The 19,585-nt window shown below is 46.8% G+C and overlaps 1 protein-coding gene across 2 annotated transcripts in view; it reads right to left on the reverse strand.

Moving 5' to 3' along the window:
* Positions 1-19,585, reverse strand: part of LOC138259269 (zinc finger protein 577-like) — a 166,172-nt gene that overhangs the window by 17,751 nt on the left and 128,836 nt on the right. The gene's annotated exons all lie outside the window — the stretch shown is intronic.

Below are 19,585 nucleotides of genomic sequence, written 5' to 3' on the forward strand. Positions count from 1 at the left end.
CGGCAGACGTGGCGGGCCGATATGTCCTCATGCATGCAAATCTAGATGGGCATCAGTGCTGTATATTAAATATGCATGCCCCGAACACAGATGACGAAGAGTTCTTTAGGGCCCTGGAACAGGAATTATTACCCTATGTTGGAATGCCTATTCTGTGGACTGGTGATTTTAATTGCGTGCTGGATGGCACATTGGATAGGTGTCCCCGCGACGGGGGCACTAAACCCCGCTTGACCACTAGACTTTAGGAAATTATAACAAGGCTATACTTGGTGGACGTTTGGAGGGAACTTCATCTTATGCCCAAAATGTACTCTTGCTATTCGCCGGCTTATGGAGCATATAGTAGGTTGGACCGTATTCTGCTAGCAAATCATGGCTCCCTGACTGTTCGGCGGGCAGCATATCAGGTGCGATTTCTGTCGGATCATGCCCCATTGGTACTGGAGTGCGAGACTCAGGATGCAGACGCCACAGGGGGACAGCCGGTCTAGAGACGCTTGGGGACCCCAAATATAGGGTAGATGTGCTGACAGTGCTGCAGGGATTTTAAAGGGCGTACTGGAACACGGCTCCGACCAGGGGACTGGAATGGGAGGCCTTAAAGATAATTGTGAGGAAAGTGAACATTGGGAAGGTGTATGGTACATGGAGGAAGTTGGAAGGGGAGCTTTCACAACAGGAGAGGTCCCTGGCGCGATTGCCGAGTCGAGAAGGAGACGGTGCTCTGGATGAACCCGGACTTCTAGAGGTGCATATATGGACACAGATTGCGTGGAACAGATTGGATAATCTGGTGCGCAGGGATTATAGACAGCGGTTGCATCGGGAGGGTGACCGGTTGGGGCGTATGGTAGCGTGGCTGCTAAAACGTGAGAGGCCTCCACCGATGATTCTGTCCCTTCATGGGCCAGCTGGAGATATGAAATTGGAACGGGTCAATTCTCTGCTCTGTGACCACCTGATGGGTGAATATGCCTCGCCACTGCGTGTGGATGATTCCCAAGTGAATGGGTGCCTGGCTGGCCTCCAGCTCCCAAGGTTGACGGACACACAGGCGGGTGATCTAGACATACAATTGGAAGAATTGGAGGAGGAGCCATGCCATGTAGTAAAGGGCTGGGTCCAGAGGTTTCCTGGCTGAGTTCTTTCAGGTATACTCAGCTGCACTTCTCCCAAACCGGTTGGTCTTCTCTGCGAGGTGCATAGGGAGGGAGCATTGCCTGTACACCGGCATCAATAGTTATGATACCAAAACAGGGGAGGGATCTGACCGACCCCGGTTCCTACCGACCGTTGTCGATGTTAAATGTTGATGTAAAATTACTTGCTAAAGTACTGGCAAAGCGATTGCATCAAGTGATTACGCAGCTGGTGCCCGAAGACCAATGCAGATTTGTTCCTGGGAGGGAGCTGCATACGAATTTGCGGAGACTCTCCCACTTGATGTAGAAAACTAGAAACTCAGAGATGCTGGCTGCTCTAGTGGCCTTGGACATTGAAAAAGCGTTTGATACCCTGTCGTGGGATTATTTATGGGAGGTGATGTGATGAATGGGGATTGCGCAGAGCTTCCTGTCATGGTTACGCCTACTGTACGTGGCACTGCAAGTGAGGGTATGCACTGTGAAGACGGTGTCTGACCCCCTGTACACAGAACGGGGTACAAGGCAGGGTTGCCCCCTGTCCCTGCTCCTTTTTGTGCTAGCGATGGAGTTGTCAGCGGTGCAGCTTATGGCAAAGCTGCAAGCATGGGGTACCAAGGTAGGGACCGGAGTGCATACCATATCATTATATGCAGATGATGCGCTGGTGTATGTAATGGATCCGGAGCGCTCTGACCCTCTACTGTTAAGCCTTATGGATGACTTTGGTGCAGTTTCGGACCTCTGTGTTAACAGGCTTAAGAAGGTACTCTACCCGATGGCATCTCTGGTTGACCTAGAGGTGACGGAACTCTTGAAGGTGGGTCTGACATGGGAAACTGAGGCGTTTCAATATCTAGGGATGCGGGTGACTCACTCCCCTCGGTTACAATATAGCTTGAACATGGGCAACCTGATGGATGGACTCTGCGCCTCTGCCCAATTCTGAACCACACTCACATTGTCAGTCATGGGCACGGTCGCGCTTAGTAAGATGGTATACCTCCCTCGTTGCTTATATGTCATGCAAAACTCTTTCTGTTAGCTGCCGCCGACACTGTTCCTCCAGATAGATAGGTTGCTGGTGTCCCTGATCTGGGCAGGTAAGAAGATCAGGGTCCATCTCGAGGTACTGAAACTGGATCTGGTAGGCAGTGGGCTGGGAGTGCTGGATCCTCAGTTATATTATATGGCAGGTCTCTTACAATATGTGGCCCTCTGGCCTGATGATGGACCTAACTGGGATAAAACCCTGCTGGACGGGGCAGTGCGTATAGCAGAGCTCCCAACACTCCTTATGAGTGGTGCTGGGTTCCCAGAGGGTGCTCCATTTGTGGTCTTGCAGGTGGCCCGATTATGGAAGCGGGCAGTCACCCGGGTGATCCGAAGAGCGCCTGCAACCACTTTGGTGGCTGCAACAGCGCAGGGGATTTGTATCAGAATGGCACTTTTGTCACATTAGAGGAGGTTGAGGCACACTTTGGAGTTGGACGGGGACAGCTACTGCAGTATGCCAGTATATCGAGCCAGTTCGAGAGATATGAACATCCTTCCCTGAAGAACCCTTAGATTCCCATTTGATGAAGACGTTGTTGGATCCGGGCTCAGCTCGGGGTCTCTTCTCCTAAGTGTATGCAGCCCTAAAGAGAGATCGACGAGTACCTATCTTGGTGGTGCGTGCGATGTGGAATGCAGATCTAGAGCTACCACTAGAGAAGGGGGAATGGAGCAGGGCATGCACGTTGGTGCAGGAAGGATCCGGGAATGCCAGATTTAAACCGGCACAATTTTATTATCTGCATCGACTGTATCTGACACTGCAGCGATTGCACACAATGTTTCTGGCACAAACTGACAACTGTGTGCGCTGCGGTACCTCCCCTGCCACTTTTGGACATGTCACATGGCTATGTGGCTCCTTGCAGTCGTTTTTGGCGTGAGTTAGTAAGAGTGGTCACAACAGTTAAATAGAGATGACGATGTGGCACTGTTTTCTGGGACTGTTGCCTCTCCCTAAAAAAGGTTGAAAAATGACATTGGTTTGCACAGCTGGGGTTGACACTAGCGAACCAGCACATTGCTATCCAGCACATTGCTATTCTTTGCCGCCCCCCCCCCCCCCCAACTCCTCCAATCTGTGAAAAATGGATGGCTGATCTAGTGGAATGGGCAGCAGCTGAGGAGTAAAGGCTCAGAAGGACCCAGACGGATGAGCATGCAGAGCGGGATCTTGAAGCTTGGAGCCGCATCATACAGCGTCTGGGAGGTTAGCCTGGGGAGGGGGACTTAGGTGGGCAGGCAACTGGAAGCTCGTGTGACCACGATGATCAGGAACGACGGCCAGGTGCTGCAGCACAAAGGCCAGAGTGAATGGAATTCTCGGGAGGATGGCAAATGGGGAGTGACGAACAGAGTAAGGGGGTGAGGAGCGGCGGAAGTCGCTGTGAATTGGAGATCAGTTTGGTAGCTATACAGGGACACAGGGTGGGAAAGGGGGGCCAGATTTCTGATATATGGGGAGATGATTGGTATGGGGCTCATGTACATGGACCTGATCAATCTCCCTCCCGCCTATGTGGTTACATCTATGGGAGACTCCGGAGCTTTTTATCCAGATGCCCTGGTGCTCTCCTCTCCTCGTTTGCCCCCACCTTCCCCCACCAATTTTTCCTGTATTTTTCTCTCTTGCTGATTGCCTCTAGGTTTATTGAAGACATGAAGAATACTGGATATCGCACTGAAAAAATGTGACTATGTGGAAGTGCACTGCTACCCTGTCATGCTGTTGGTATTGTTTACACCATTATGCAGCATTGTTGTACTGTTTTTCTGTAAAAGCTGAATAAATACATTCCTTAAAAAAAGTTAAAAAAAACAACAAAAAAAACCTACCCCAATCCACCCCACCCCGATCTATGCCACCCACTCCAAACTCCCCCACCCACTCCAATCTCCCCTAATCTACCCAAATCCACTCCACTGAACTCCACCCAACTCTACCCCATTCCACTCCACCCTAATCTACCAACCTCCACTCCAATCTACCCCACTCAACTCCATTCCAAGTTACCCCACTCCCCCAATCGAACACAATCTACACCAATAGGCCCCACTCCAATCTACCTCACCTCACTATACCCCACTCCAATCTATTCCAACCCACTACATTCTACCCTACCTCACCTTGCTAGGAAAGAGGATCACACAGGAGCAGAAGGCTTCCAAAGAGAAAACAAAAGCAACCTTGAGGCTTGGTCTAGCTAGTTACTTTGCGAGTGCTGCGCATGGTGGATAATTTGTCGGACTTTGTTCTCCTTTAAACTGTAAAGGTTAACACCTCTGGGGCAAACAACCATCTTAAAAAGTCCAAAGCCCTGACATCTGCCACCCTCATACTTCTAGTAACCATTTGTACAGTTGCCACATGTTTCTGTCCATCACTGGATGCTGGGGTTTACTTTCTTTTCTATACCTCTAAAGAGGTCACCCTTGATCTCTTAAGGATGACCCAGTACTGAACCCTTGGTCTTCCCCTTTCCTTTCAGTCTCCACCACTCCCTCTCTTTGGATGACAGAGCTTTCATTTGTTTTACATCATTTCTGTTTGAATCAACATACTTGGCCTGGATATACTGGTTAATACTTAACATTTTGTGCCTGATAGAGTATGATTGTCGTCTTTTGTATTGTCATATATATTATGTCACCCTTTCAGTAAAACCATAGTCATGGCCTCCAGGATCTACTGTCTGTTCCTAGCTAACTTCAGGTATTCTGGAATATGTATAATGACTATATTTGTAAAACCTTAATACAGAATAATTTCAAAAGAATGAACAGGTTAGCCCAGGAGCAAAGAAAGAAAGGCTGTATCATGGGGTGTGGCTGAGTCAGTGATGGTCACTTGTTCTTCAGCAGTTGAAGTCTGTTTTTCTTGGCTTCTTTCAAAATGTGGTTCATTATAATGGCACTTATTTTGGTTACTGTCCTTGATGTAGAGTTTTATGTATAATACTTGTATTAGTCCTTGAGAAGAAGTTGGTTAAAAATGTTCATATTAATGGATCAAAGTTCAAAAGTAAAGTCTTTCTCAATTTATAATTATATGGGGCTAAAGTGTTCCTCGCTAACAGTCTTGGCAAGGACACCTGAAAGCCATTCGGGCCAATGCAAGGGTGGTCATGAGGAGGTCTCTCTGATCCCAAAGCAGAAAGCCCATTTGGGAAAAGATGTTGTGATAGTCGTCCATGGGGTATCTAATTGGGAGAAAAAATACAAGATGGTGACCAAGATGCAATAGAAGCTACCTATGGATGAAGGACCTCAAAGTCACCAAGCCACTAATGAGCACATGTTGAACCTTAGGTGTAGTCTGTATGGCAGACCTAGGAGTATGACGATTTATCATTAACCCAAGGAGTCTACTCTTAGATCAAGTGTCAAGCTATCTGTTTCTATAATTACAGTTAGTAATGTATTAAGAAGTAAGAATTCGAAGGAGGAAAACAGTATTATTCATGGATCAATCCAAGGCATGATATTTTCTGGTGATTAGAGCATTAACACCCCTCTTGGGAATAGAGCAGGTGACCAACGAACGTAAAGAACGAGTTACTTACCTTCGGTAACGACTTTTCTGGTGGATACATTAGCTACCTGTGGATTCCTCACCTAATGAATACTCCCATGGCGCCAGCATTCGACGGAAATCTTCTTACTAGTCTCTGCACGTCGACGAGGACGTCACTCTAGCCCACGCGACGCCGTCTGACATCATACAGGCAATAAGAGGTCCTCGACGACGTGCCGACGTCAGTACCAATCATTTTTTACGTGCATGAGAACAACCAGGCAATGCAATGAAAGAGCAAGGCAACATCCCATTACATTGTAAAAATACACAACATTGCATGAATAACTGTAAATCTTTTATATATATATATATATATATATATATATATATATATATATATAACTCTCTCTTTTTAAAATATATATATACACATCAAGTATATACACAAAGATATATACATATATATAAATATAATATATACAACATCTATTGCACCCTCAAAGACCAAGAGGAGCGTACTCAAGGATTACTTGGTAAGACCAGAAAGGCAACGGGGAGGCGGGTGGGACCGTGAGGAATCCACAGGTAGCTAATGTATCCACCAGAAAAGTCGTTACCGAAGGTAAGTAACTCGTTGTTCTGATGGATACAACTACCTGTGGATTCCTCACCTAATGAATAGAGTCCCAAAGCAGTACCACGCCCGGCGGTGGGTGCCTAAATGGTCAAACCAAGAAATCCTGCAGCACTGACCGTGCAAAATGGCCGTCCCTTCTAACCTCAGAATCCAAACAGTAATGTTTTGCAAAAGTGTTAAGGGACGACCAAGTTGCGGCCTTGCAGATGTCGACCACAGGAACACCTCTGGCCAAGGCCGAAGTGGCCGACTTAGCTCTGGTGGAATGAGCTCTAATGCCCTCAGGAGGATCCTTCTTTGCCAAAGAGTAAAAGATTTTAATGCAAAGAACAACCCACCTGGATAGTGTTCTCTTGTGGACTGCCTTTCCTCTCCTCTTGCCCACGTATCCAATAAACAGCTGATCCTCCAGCCTGAAATCCTTTGTTCTATCAATAAAGAAGCTCAACGCCCTCTTTGGGTCCAGACGGTGCAGTCTTTCTTCCTCTTTGGAAGGATGATGCGGAGGATAGAACGTGGACAAAGTAATTGCCTGAGCCAAATGGAAAGGTGAAACAACCTTCGGGAGGAAAGCAGCCTTGGTCCTCAACACCACCTTATCCCCATAAAAAGTTGTATAAGGGGGCTTTACTGATAAGGCTTGCAACTCACTCACTCTCCTTGCTGATGTTATAGCTATCAGGAAGATTGTTTTTAAAACCAAATACCTTAAGGGGCAAGAATGCATAGGTTCAAAAGGGGACCCCATAAGGAAAGTCAGGACCAGGGACAAATCCCATTGCGGCATAACAAATGGCTTTGGAGGATATTTATTTAGAAGACCTTTCAAGAATCTGATAACAATAGGGGATTTAAATAAAGATGGTTGGTCTGGAAGACATATGAAGGCTGACAAGGCCGATAAATAACCCTTAATGGTAGCCACTGCACAACCTTTCTGCGCTAGAGACAGAGCAAAAGACAAAACGTCCGATAGATGAGCATGCAAAGGATCAATCTGCCTCTCTCCACACCACGCAACAAATTTAGACCATCTATTAGCGTAGATAGATTTAGTGGAGTGTCGCCTGGCCGCTAATATAACATCCACTACCTCAGACGGGAGAGAGAAGGAACTCAGGTTGCCCCGTTCAATCTCCAGGCATGTAGGTGCAGACTCTGGAGGTTGGGGTGTAGAACCTGCCCCTGCGACTGCGAGAGGAGGTCTGCCCTGAAAGGGAGACTGAGCGGAGGGCACATTGAGAGTTGGAGAAGGTCGGAGTACCATACCCTCCTTGGCCAATCCGGAGCTATTAGGATGACTAGAGCCCGGTCCTGGCGAATCTTCCTCAATACTTGAGGAATCAAGGGTATGGGAGGAAACGTGTAAAGCAACTGGCCGCACCAGGTTATTTGTAACGTGTCCCCCAACGCTCCCTTCATCGGATACTGGAGGCTGCAGAATAACGGACAATGCGCGTTCTCCCGAGTGGCAAACAGATCTACCCGAGGAAACCCCCACCTCTGGAAGATTAAACGGACTTGATCTGGATGGAGACGCCACTCGTGGTCTGCCGAGAATTGGCGACTGAGACTGTCCGCACGCACATTCAAGACTCCGGCCAGATGGTTTGCTATCAAGCAAATCTGATGGTCCTTTGCCCAGGACCATAGTCGAAGAGCTTCTCTGCAGAGAAGGTACGACCCCACTCCTCCCTGCTTGTTTATGTACCACATCGTGGTAGTATTGTCCGTTAGGACCTGTACCGACTGACCACGAAGGGAAGGGAGGAAGGCCTTGAGAGCCAGACGTACAGCCCGTAACTCTAACAGATTGATGTGAAAAATCTGTTCCTCTGGAGACCAAAGACCTTTGATCTCCAGATCCCCCAGATGAGCTCCCCACCATAGAGTGGAAGCATCCGTTATGACCGTGGTCACCGGTGGTGACTGCGCGAACGGCTTTCCCTGTGAAAGATTGTTGCTTGCAATCCACCACTTCAAATCCACAGCAGCATCTCTGGAGATCTTGACAGTACTCTCTAGATCCCCTTTGTGTTGAGACCACTGCCTTCGGAGGCACCACTGAAGAGCCCTCATGTGCCAGCGAGCATGCGTGACCAACAGAATGCAGGAGGCAAACAGACCGAGCAGACGAAGGACCTTGAGGACTGGAACTACCGCTCCATTTCGAAACATTGGAACCAAATCCTGAATATCTTGAATCCGCTAAGGCGGAGGAAAGGCCCGACCCAATGTTGTATCCAGTGCTGCCCCTATGAACAGGAGGCGCTGAGAGGGCTCTAGGTGAGATTTGGGCTCGTTCACCGAAAAACCCAGGTCGAACAACAACTGGGTTGTTGACTGCAGATGATGCGACACAAGCTCCGGGGACTTGGCTTTGATCAACCAGTCGTCCAAGTAAGGGAATACTGCTATCCCTTTCCTTCTGAGCTCTGCCGCAACCACCGACATCACCTTCGTGAAGACTCGAGGTGCTGAAGTAAGACCAAACGGAAGGACCGCAAACTGATAGTGCTGCGATCCCACCACAAACCGGAGATACTTCCTGTGTGACTTGAGTATCGGGATATGAAAGTAAGCATCCTGCAAGTCGACAGACACCATCAAGTCTTCCTTGTTCAACGCCAAAAGCACCTGTGCTAGGGTCAGCATCTTGAACTTTTCCTGCTTGAGGAACCAATTCAAGATCCTCAGGTCCAGGATTGGTCTCAAACGACCATCCTTCTTGGGAATCAGGAAATACCTTGAGTAACATCCTCGACCCCTTTCCTGCTCTGGGACCAACTCCACCGCGCCCTTTGAAAGGAGGGCTTGTACCTCCTGTTCTAGCAACAGGAGGTGTTCTTCTGAACAATAAGAAGGGCGGGGCCGGATGAGGGGCGGGAACTCCCGAAAGGGAAGGGTGTAGCCTTTTCCCACAATACTGAGAACCCAAGTGTCCGTTGTAACAGTCTTCCATTTGGTGAGAAAATGCTGTAATCTTCCTCCTACAGGAGAGGAGTGAGTGGGAAATGGTGGAAGCCTAAGGCTGCTTCCCCTGCTGCACCCCGCCAGAGGATGAGGAAGAGGCAGAATGCTGCTGAGAGGCTCCTCTGGTGCGGACCCTACCTCTCCCTCTAAAAGATCTATAGGGATGGGAAGAGGCAGGTTGCTGATATCTTCCCCGAAAGGAAGAGGAGGAAGAGCCACGCCCAAATCCACGAAACCTCCTGAAAAATCTGGAAGAGGCCGTGGAAGAAGGAGCTTGGAGCCCTAACGACTTAGCCGTGGCCCTGCTCTCCTTAAAACGTTCCAAGGCCGAATCAGCCTTGGCTCCAAACAGTTTGTCCCCATCAAACAGGAGATCCAACAATGTGGACTGTACATCCGCAGAAAAGCCCGAGTTACGGAGCCAGGCCTGCCTCCTTGCCACCACAGTTGTGCCCATTGCTCTGGCTACCGAGTCGGTCGTATCCAGTCCTGTCTGGATAATCTGGGTCGCAGCAGCCTGGGCATTTGAAACAACATCCAAAAGACCCTGGGGAAGCTCTGTAAATGATGAGGAAATGTCATCCATCAGAGCATGAATATACCTCCCCAGGATACAGGTTGCGTTGGTGGCCTTCAACGCCAGACTGCAGGACGAAAAAATCTTCTTGGACTGCGCCTCTAGTTTCTTTGAATCTCTGTCCCCAGGCACCGTCGGGAAAGAACCAGGCGCTGACTTGGATGAACAGGAGGCCTGCACCACCAAGCTCTCCGGCGTAGGGTGCCTAGACAGAAAACCAGGGTCAGTCGGAGCCGCCCGATACCTCCTGGCCACGGCTCTGTGAACTGCTGGGGAAGATGCCGGCCTCTTCCACACCTCTAAAACCGGATCCAGCAGAGCGTCATTAAATGGCAAAAGAGGCTCCGCCGCAGCTGAGGCCGGATGTAGCACCTCTGTTAGAAGGTTTTGTTTAGCCTCCACCACCGGCAAAGGCAGGTCCAAAAAACTAGCTGCCTTCCGTACCACTGCGTGAAAGGGAGCAGCCTCCTCAGTATATTCTCCCGGGGACGAAAGATCCCACTCAGGGGAAGTGTCCAGCCCACTGTCCGACTCCAGACCACGCAGCCCATCACCCGAGTCCTCTAGCTCTCCTTCCTCCAGGGCTCGTTGGTACTCCTGCTCCTTTAATACACGGAGAGCACGTCTCCTCGAATGAAGCCGTTGTTCAATACGCGGAGTCGACAATGCCTCCGCCGAAGTCGAAGATCGGCGCCGATCTTCAGAAGCCACCGACGCCGCGTCCGGCGCCACAGGTAACTTCGGCGCCGACGAAAGAGCAGTCGAAGCAGATGGACCCACCGGAGTCACAGGCCGAAATCCCGACGTCGACGGGATGGAAATCCCCGGGGCCAATCCCTCTGAAGCCACCGGAGCGGCCACCGGCGCCGACACTGGCGCTGAGCCCACGTTCCCAAAAGGGAGAAAGGGCATAAAGGGTGCCGGCCGAAGAGGCGCAGGATCACCCAATGAAAAGGCCAAAGGCCCAGCCGGAGCACCCCCTGGAGCCATCTGATGGAAGATGGCATACATCGCATTCAAGAATGCGGAACTATCGGCTCCAGGGGTGGGAAAAGCCGGATACTGGGGTGCCTGTCTCGGAGGCGACCCCGACGCCGGCCTCGATGTCTGCAACGCCGGAGAAAACACCTGAGGCTCCAATACCTCAATCACCGACGCCTGTCCAGGTGAAGTTGGAGACGCCGGAGAGGGCAACGGCGTCGAAGGATGCGGCGTAACCGTGGGACTGATCTCCCATGTCCTTCGGCGCCGATCCGAAGACCTGGAACGAGTCTCCTTTGAATGACGCCGAGATTCTCTACGGCGCCGGGAGTCTCGATGACGCCGATGTCTTGGTGAAGAAGACTTCTTGTGATGCTTCTCCTTCGATTTCGCCATAAACAGCTTCGCCTCACGTTCCTTGAGGGCCTTTGGATTCATGTGCTGGCATGAATCACAAGTCGAGACGTCGTGGTCGGAGCTCAAACACCAAAGGCAATCGGAATGAGGATCCGTCACTGACATCTTGCCTCCACACTCACGACAAGGCTTGAATCCAGACTTTCTCTGCGACATTATTACCACAGAGAAAGACTACGCAGCAAAAATACACCGTAACCACAAAAGTAACAGTTGCTCCCTCGAAGATAACCGTTTCGAATGCACGGAAAAAAGGGAACTGACGTCGGCACGTCGTCGAGGACCTCTTATTGCCTGTATGACGTCAGACGGCGTCGCGTGGGCTAGAGTGACGTCCTCGTCGACGTGCAGAGACTAGTAAGAAGATTTCCGTCGAATGCTGGCGCCATGGGAGTATTCATTAGGTGAGGAATCCACAGGTAGTTGTATCCATCAGAACGATAGCTTGCTGGGCATAATCAGCGCACATAAAGAAAAGGTTATTTTACCAAGCATGAGTATGTTTTCTTACATGAGAATTGTTGAATCTAAAGCTAGGGTCATTGCACAAGTTGTCCAACAAAGATTCAAATTAGTAATGAGGACAGAATATGCAGCCATCACAAAGGTGTGATATACTCCTAAATGACTGCAGATTTACCATATGTAGACCTTTACAGACCTACAGCGCAAATCTGTGAGCCTACAAAGCAGAGACAACAGACAGGGGTCTCAATTAACTACCCGGGAAATAGGGGTTAGTATGGCGACTGCACAGTCTTGCCAGAGTTCCTAGCAGAGACATCTTTTCTAAAAGCCCTCACCTTTTTTTCCCAATACCATATATATATATATATATATATATATATATATATATATATATATATATATATATATATATATAAATATAAATAACTTACCCAGTGTACATCTGTTCGTGGCATGAGACACTGCAGATTCACATGCTTTGCACATCCCGCCATCTAGTGTTGGGCTCGGAGTGTTACAAGTTGTTTTTCTTCAAAGAAATCTTTTTCGAGTCACAAGATCGAGGGACTCCTCCCCTTTCGGCTCCATTGCGCATGGGCGTCGACTCCATCTTAGATTGTTTTCCCCGCAGAGGGTGAGGTAGGAGTTGTGTATTATAGTAATAGTGCCCATGCAATGGAGTAAATATGTATGTACATAATGTGGTTTAAAGTGATATATTTACAAATTTACAAATGTTCAAGATCAACTTCAAACGGCTACAGGCTACCGGGGAGGCGGGCGGGCGCATGTGAATCTGCAGCGTCTCATGCCACGAACAGATGTACACTGGGTAAGTGACATTTTCCGTTCGATGGCATGTGTAGCTGCAGATACACATGCTTTGCATAGACTAGTAAGCAGTTATCTCCCCAAAAGTGGTGGTTCAGCCTGTAGGAGTTGAAGTTGTTTGAAACAAAGTTCGTAGTACTGCTTGTCCTACTGTGGCTTGTTGTGGTGTTAACACATCCACGCAGTAGTGCTTGGTAAACGTATGAGGCGTAGACCATGTGGCTGCCTTACATATTTCAGTCATTGGAATGTTTCCTAGAAAGGCCATGTTAGCACCTTTCTTTCTAGTTGAGTGTGCCTTTGGTGTTATAGGCAGTTCTCTTTTTGCTTTGAGATAACAGGTTTGAATGCATTTAACTATCCATCTAGCAATGCCTTGTTTGGATATTGGGTTCCCTGTATGAGGTTTTTGGAAAGCAACAAACAATTGTTTTGTTTTTCGAATTTGTTTTGTTCTGTCAATGTAGTGCATTAACGCTCTTTTGATGTCTAATGTATGTAGTGCTCTTTCAGCTACAGAATCTGGCTCTGGAAAGAACACTGGTAGTTCTACTGTTTGATTCAAGTGGAACGGTGATATGACTTTTGGTAAGAACTTAGGATTTGTTCGTAAAACTACTTCATGCTTGTGTATCTGAATAAAGGGTTCTTGTATGGTAAATGCTTGTATCTCACTTACTTTTCTTAGAGATGTGATGGCAATTATAAATGCTACTTTCCATGTTAAGTATTGTATCTCACATGAGTGCATGGGTTCAAACGGTGGACCCATGAGTCTTGTTAATACAATGTTGAGGTTCCACGAAGGAACTGGTGGCGTCCTTGGTGGGATAATTCTCTTCAGACCCTCCATAAAAGCCTTTATGACTGGGATCCTAAATAGTGATGTTGAGTGCGTAATTTGCAGATAAGCAGAAATAGCGGTGAGATGTATTTTAATGGATGAAAAAGCTAGCTTTGACTTTTGTAAGTGCAGTAGGTAGCTGACGATGTCTTTAGCAGATGCGTGTAAGGGTTGTATTTGTTTATTATGGCAGTAATAAACAAATCTTTTCTACTTATTTGCATAGCAATGTCTTGTGGTTGGTTTCCTAGCTTGTTTTATGACCTCCATACATTCCTGTGTGAGGTCCAGATGGCCGAATTCTAAGACTTCAGGAGCCAAATTGCTAGATTCAGCGATGCTGGATTTGGGTGTCTGATCTGTTGTTTGTGTTGAGTTAACAGATCTGGTCTGTTTGGTAGTTTGACATGAGGCACTACTGAGAGGTCTAGTAGTGTTGTGTACCAAGGTTGCCTTGTCCAAGTTGGTGCTATTAGTATGAGTTTGAGTTTGTTTTGACTCCATTTGTTTACCAGATATGGAAGGAGTGGGAGAGGGGGAAAAGCGTATGCAAATATCCCTGACCAAATCATCCATAACGCATTGCCCTGAGACTGATCCTGTGGGTATCTGGATGCAAAGTTTTGGCATTTTGAGTTTTCTTTTGTTGCAAATAGGTCTATTTGTGGTATTCCCCATCTTTGGAAGTAAGTGTTTAGTATTTGGGGGTGAATATCCCATTCGTGGATCTGCTGGTGATCCCGAGAGAGATTGTCTGCTAACTGATTCTGAATCCCTGGAATAAACTGTGCTATTAGGCGAATGTGGTTGTGAATCGCCCAATGCCATATTCTCTGTGCCAGGAGACACAACTGTGTTGAGTGCGTTCCTCCCTGTTTGTTCAGATAATACATTGTTGTCATGTTGTCTGTTTTGACAAGAATGTGTTTGTGGCTTATTATAGGTTGAAATGCCTTCAACGCTAGAAATACTGCCAGTAGTTCCAAATGATTTATGTGAAACTGTCTCTGCTGAGTGTCCCATTGTCCTTGGATGCTGTGTTGGTTGAGGTGTGCTCCGCACCCTATCATGGAGGCATCTGTCGTTATTACGTATTGAGGCACTGGGTCTTGGAAAGGCCGCCCTTGGTTTAAATGTATATTGTTCCACCATTGAAGCGAGGTGCATGTTTGGCGGTCTATCAACACTAGATCTAGAAGTTGACCCTGTGCTTGTGACCATTGTGATGCTAGGCGGCACTGTTGTAAGGGCCGCATGTGCAATCTTGCGTTTCGGACAATGGCTATGCATGAGGACATCATGCCTAGTAGTTTCATCACCATATTGACTTGTATCTTTTGTTTTGGATACATGGCCTGTATTACATTGTGAAATGCCTATACCCTTTGTGGACTTGGAGTGGCAATCCCTTTTGTTGTGTTGATTGTTGCCCCTAAGTATTGCTGTGTTTGACACGGCTGAAGGTGTGACTGTGTAGTTGAGTGAGAAACCTAGTTTGTGGAGGGTTTCTATGACATACTTTGTGTGTTAGTTTTGATTAACCAATCATCTAGGTACGGGAACACATGTATTTGCTGCCTTCAGATATGAGCAGCTACTACTGCCAGGCATTTTGTAAAAACTCTTGGCGCAGTTGTTATCCCAAATGGCAACACTTTGAATTGGTAATGTACCCCTTGGAATACAAACCTTAAGTACTTTCTGTGTGAAGGATCTATCGGTATATGGAAGTATGCATCCTTTAGGTCTAGTGTTGTCATGTAGTCTTGTTGTTTGAGCAATGGGATTACGTCCTGTAATGTCACCATGTGAAAGTGATCTGATTTGATGTAGATATTTAATGTTCTGAGATCCAATATAGGTCTTAGAGTTTTGTCCTTTTTGGGTATGAGAAAGTACAGCGAGAAAACTCCTGTTTCTCTCTGATGAATTGGTACCAGTTCTAGTGCATCTTTTTGTAACAACGCTTGGACCTCCAGTTGTAGAAGATCCCTGTGTTGTTTTGACATAGTGTGTTTTCGGTGGGACATTTGGAGAGAATTTGAGAAATTCTATGCAATAACCATGCTGGATAATTGCTAGGACCCAAGTGTCTGTTGTTATTTCCTCCTATTGTTTGTAGAACTTGGTTAGTCTCCCCTCCACAGGTGTTATGTGTTGGGGATTTGTGACATCAAAGTCACTGCTTGTTGTGTGGAGTTTTGGGACTTTGGAACTTCCCTCTACTTTTTTGGAATTGTCCCCCTCTATATTGTCCCCGAAAACTTCCCCGCTGATATTGGCTCTGATAAGTGGGCCTTGTTTGTGAGGTTGTGGGTTCCATGCTTTGTCCTCGAAACTGTGTTTTACGAAATGTGCCTCTGCTCTGTGTGGAGTAGAGTGCGCCCATGGCTTTGGCCGTATCAGTGTCCTTTTTAAGTTTTTCGATAGCAGTGTCCACCTCCGGCCCAAACAACTGCTGTCCGTTAAATGGCATATTCAGCACGGCTTGTTGTATTTCCGGCTTGAATCCTGATGTACGCAGCCATGCATTGTCTCCGTATTGTTACTGCTGTGTTTACAGTTCTAGCAGCTGTGTCTGCTGCATCCATTGCTGACCGTATCTGATTGTTTGAGATACTCTGTCCTTCTTCCACCACTTGCTGTGCTCTCTTTTGGAACTCCTTGGGCAAATGTTCTATAAAGTGTTGCATTTCGTCCCAATGAGCTCTATCATATCTGGCTAACAAAGCCTGTGAGTTGGCAATACGCCACTGGTTTGCTGCCTGTGCCGCCACTCTTTTCCCTGCCGCGTCGAACTTACAACTCTCTTTGTCTGGAGGTGGTGCATCTCCTGAAGTGTGTGAGTTTGCCCTCGTGCGAGCTGCCCCTACTACCACTGAGTCTGGCGCTAACTGTTGTGTGATGTACACGGGGTCTGTTGGTGGCGGTTTATATTTTTTCTCCACCCTTGGAGTAATGGCCCTTTCTTTCACAGGCTCCTCAAATACTTGTTTGGAGTGTTTTAGCATTCCAGGTAGCATGGGGAGGCTCTGGTACTGGTTGTGTGTGGACGACAGTGTATTAAATAGAAAGTCGTCTTCAATTGGCTCAGCATGCATGCTGACATTATGAAACGCCGCTGCCCTCGACACCACTTGTGCGTAGGCTGTACTATCTTCTGGTGGTGACGGTCTAGCAGCATCATAAAGATCCCACGCGTCTGGATCATCCTGACTCATCCCTGTATGAGTTTGGGATTGCATCATTGGTGGAGTGGCTACCGGTGATGGTTGTGGAGAGCGTTGTGGTGGCGGGGATACTTGTTTAGCCACCTTCGCCTGTGGCTGCTTGTCTTTCTCTTGGAAGGCAAGTTTTCGTTTCATTCGAATCGGAGGGAGAGTACTGATCTTCCCTGTTTCTTTCTGGATGTGGAGCCTTCTTTGGGTGTAGTCTGGCTCCATTGTCTCCAGTTCCTGTCCAAATCTATGTGTTTGCATTTGTGAGGACAGGCCTTGTTCCTCTGTGTAGGAACTTGATTTCCGTTCCGAGGCCGGATGTTTCGGTATCAAAACCTTTTCGGCTGCCTTTTTCGGTTCCGACGACACTTTTTTGCTCTTCGGCGTACTGATTTATCGGTGCTGACTTGGTTCCGTGCCGCTCTCTCGGTGCCAAGATTGCTCTGACCCGGTGTTGAGTCTGCTCTGACCCGGTGCCTCGGGGTCGAGTGTGCTCTGTGCCGGTATCTTGACCGGAGTCGGATGACTTCGACACATGCATGCCCTTTTTCGGTGCCGATAGCCGGTCGCCTATTTTTCAGGTTAAGCCATGGCCTGTTGGCGGTGGCGTCCCCTGGGCTTTACTGGTCTTTACGTGAGTCTTGTGTATCGACGTCTTACTCACGGTTTTCGGCGTCTGTTCAGGATCGACCTCTTCCGAGTCCGAATCCTCGATGGAGAGGGCTTCCTCTTCTTCTTCCATGTGTTTTTGTCCTGTCGGCACCGACGCCATCTGTAGTCTTCTTGCTCTTCGGTCCCTTAAGGTCTTTCTGGACCGAAATGCTCGACAGGCCTCACAGGTGTGTGTTCTGGCGACAAACACAAATTACAGACCAAATGCTGATCTGTATAAGGATACTTGTTGTGACATTTGGGGCAGAAGCGGAATGGGGTCCGTTCCATTAGCCTTGAAGACGCACACAGTCGGGGAATCGAAAACCAGGCCCCGTCTGGGAATCGAAAACCCCGAAGGCCCGCCGGAGCTCTTTAAAAATTCGGTGTCGATCTGTTGTAACTAACCTGATACCGAACGCAAACAATACCGTCGAATTTTCCGAGTTTTTCACTAACTTTCCAAACTGAAGCGCGGAGCGAAAAGGAACACATCCGAACCCGATGGCGGAAAGAAAACAATCTAAGATGGAGTTGACGCCCATGCGCAATGGAGCCGAAAGGGGAGGAGTCCCTCGATCTCGTGACTCGAAAAAGACTTCTTCGAAGAAAAACAACTTGTAACACTCCAAGCCCAACACTAGATGGCGGGATGTGCAAAGCATGTGTATCTGCAGCTACACATGCCATCGAACATATACACACACATATATATATATATATATATATATATATATATATATATATATACACACATATAAATATACACACATACACTAAGCAACAATGCTAGCAATGAAAATGTTGTTCCCCAAACTAAACAGCCCAGACCCACTTAAAGGGAATCAAAGCCATTAATAATGGTATATACAACATCCTGGACTTGTAAACATTCAGAGAGTAAAGACACTTTGAAGTATTGTTGTAAAACCCCATACATAGTATGTTGCTTTGCGAAAAGGAAAAGGTTATAGGACACAAACGCCAGGTTAAAAATTAAGGCTGCAACTTCATAAACTTCTTCTAGCTAGAAGGTAATATTTGCAGACCTTATTTGTCACAAAAGGTAAGTACTACTGAAAATTTAATGACTCATTTTTCAAAATGTAAAGTGCAAAAGGGCATATGACAATTTTTTGAGTGACTTCATTTAGGTGTCTATGTGAATTTTTACATATTTAACTGCTTTAATTGTTTTGGCCTCAGTAAATTGCGCCTCTTAAATGTATACAAAGGCTGCTACATTAGATACACTGATGATATCAATAAATTTAATTCCACTAGAGTAAAGTGTGGGACATGGTGATGGAATATTGCTTTACTAACAAAAGAGACTAGGAACAACAACAATTTCCAGATTTTGCAGATAGCAATAGAAATAACTCAGTTTATTGCATAAAAGGACACCACTGATGTCCAAAAGATCTCACTCACATGTATGTATAATACTTTCAAGGACTCTAACAGGGAACATGAAATTTATGTCCAAACAATAGTCAAATAAAGACCTCCACTGTAATACAAGAAGTACATCTAAATCAAAGCATGGAAACCACATCAGGTAACAGAAAAGCACCAAGATAAGGGCCTGTTAACAGAAACACAAATCCTATCACAAGCATTATAAACAAGTCCTTATGATCTTAAATATACATGTATTTTGCTTGCAGTTCCAATTAATTACTGACACTATAGAACTGTCTATCAAGCTAAAATAAATGACTAAAAATGTGCAAAGATGTCTATTTACAGTCACAGAAGATATTTTAGTTGCTGAAAGAAGTTCCAGAATAATATAGAGCATACTCTTCTGAAGCTCATCCTGACTAGTCGATCATTTGCAAAGAATTTACTAGGAATTGATGAAAGATCCTCTACCACTACAATTAAGCTAAAAAAGGAGAAAACAGTTAAAGGAGATGAAAAAGTAACGAAAGAGGGTCTGTACATCTGGGCATAAATTTGACACAAGTTTGATTTGGTACAGGCAGATATCGAATACGGTAGAAGATTGCATAATAAAGGTAGCTATTCTTGTGAGGGTCTGTCTGATAGTTCTCCTGACCTCTATGAGGATTCAGAACTTCATGGTGATATAGCATCCACATTGTGTTTCTTGGGGATAGAAATTATTAAAAAAGGAGAAAATCAAAGAAAAGCCATGATGGTCAGATGAACTGATATTGAAGAAGAACCAGGAGAATCCAGAGGAAAGGAAAAAAGAAGGCCAGAGAAAACAAAAACACAATAGTTCACAATTTGTCTGAAAA

The sequence above is a fragment of the Pleurodeles waltl genome, chromosome 9 (assembly GCF_031143425.1).
Source record: "Pleurodeles waltl isolate 20211129_DDA chromosome 9, aPleWal1.hap1.20221129, whole genome shotgun sequence".
Lineage (NCBI taxonomy): Eukaryota > Metazoa > Chordata > Amphibia > Caudata > Salamandridae > Pleurodeles > Pleurodeles waltl.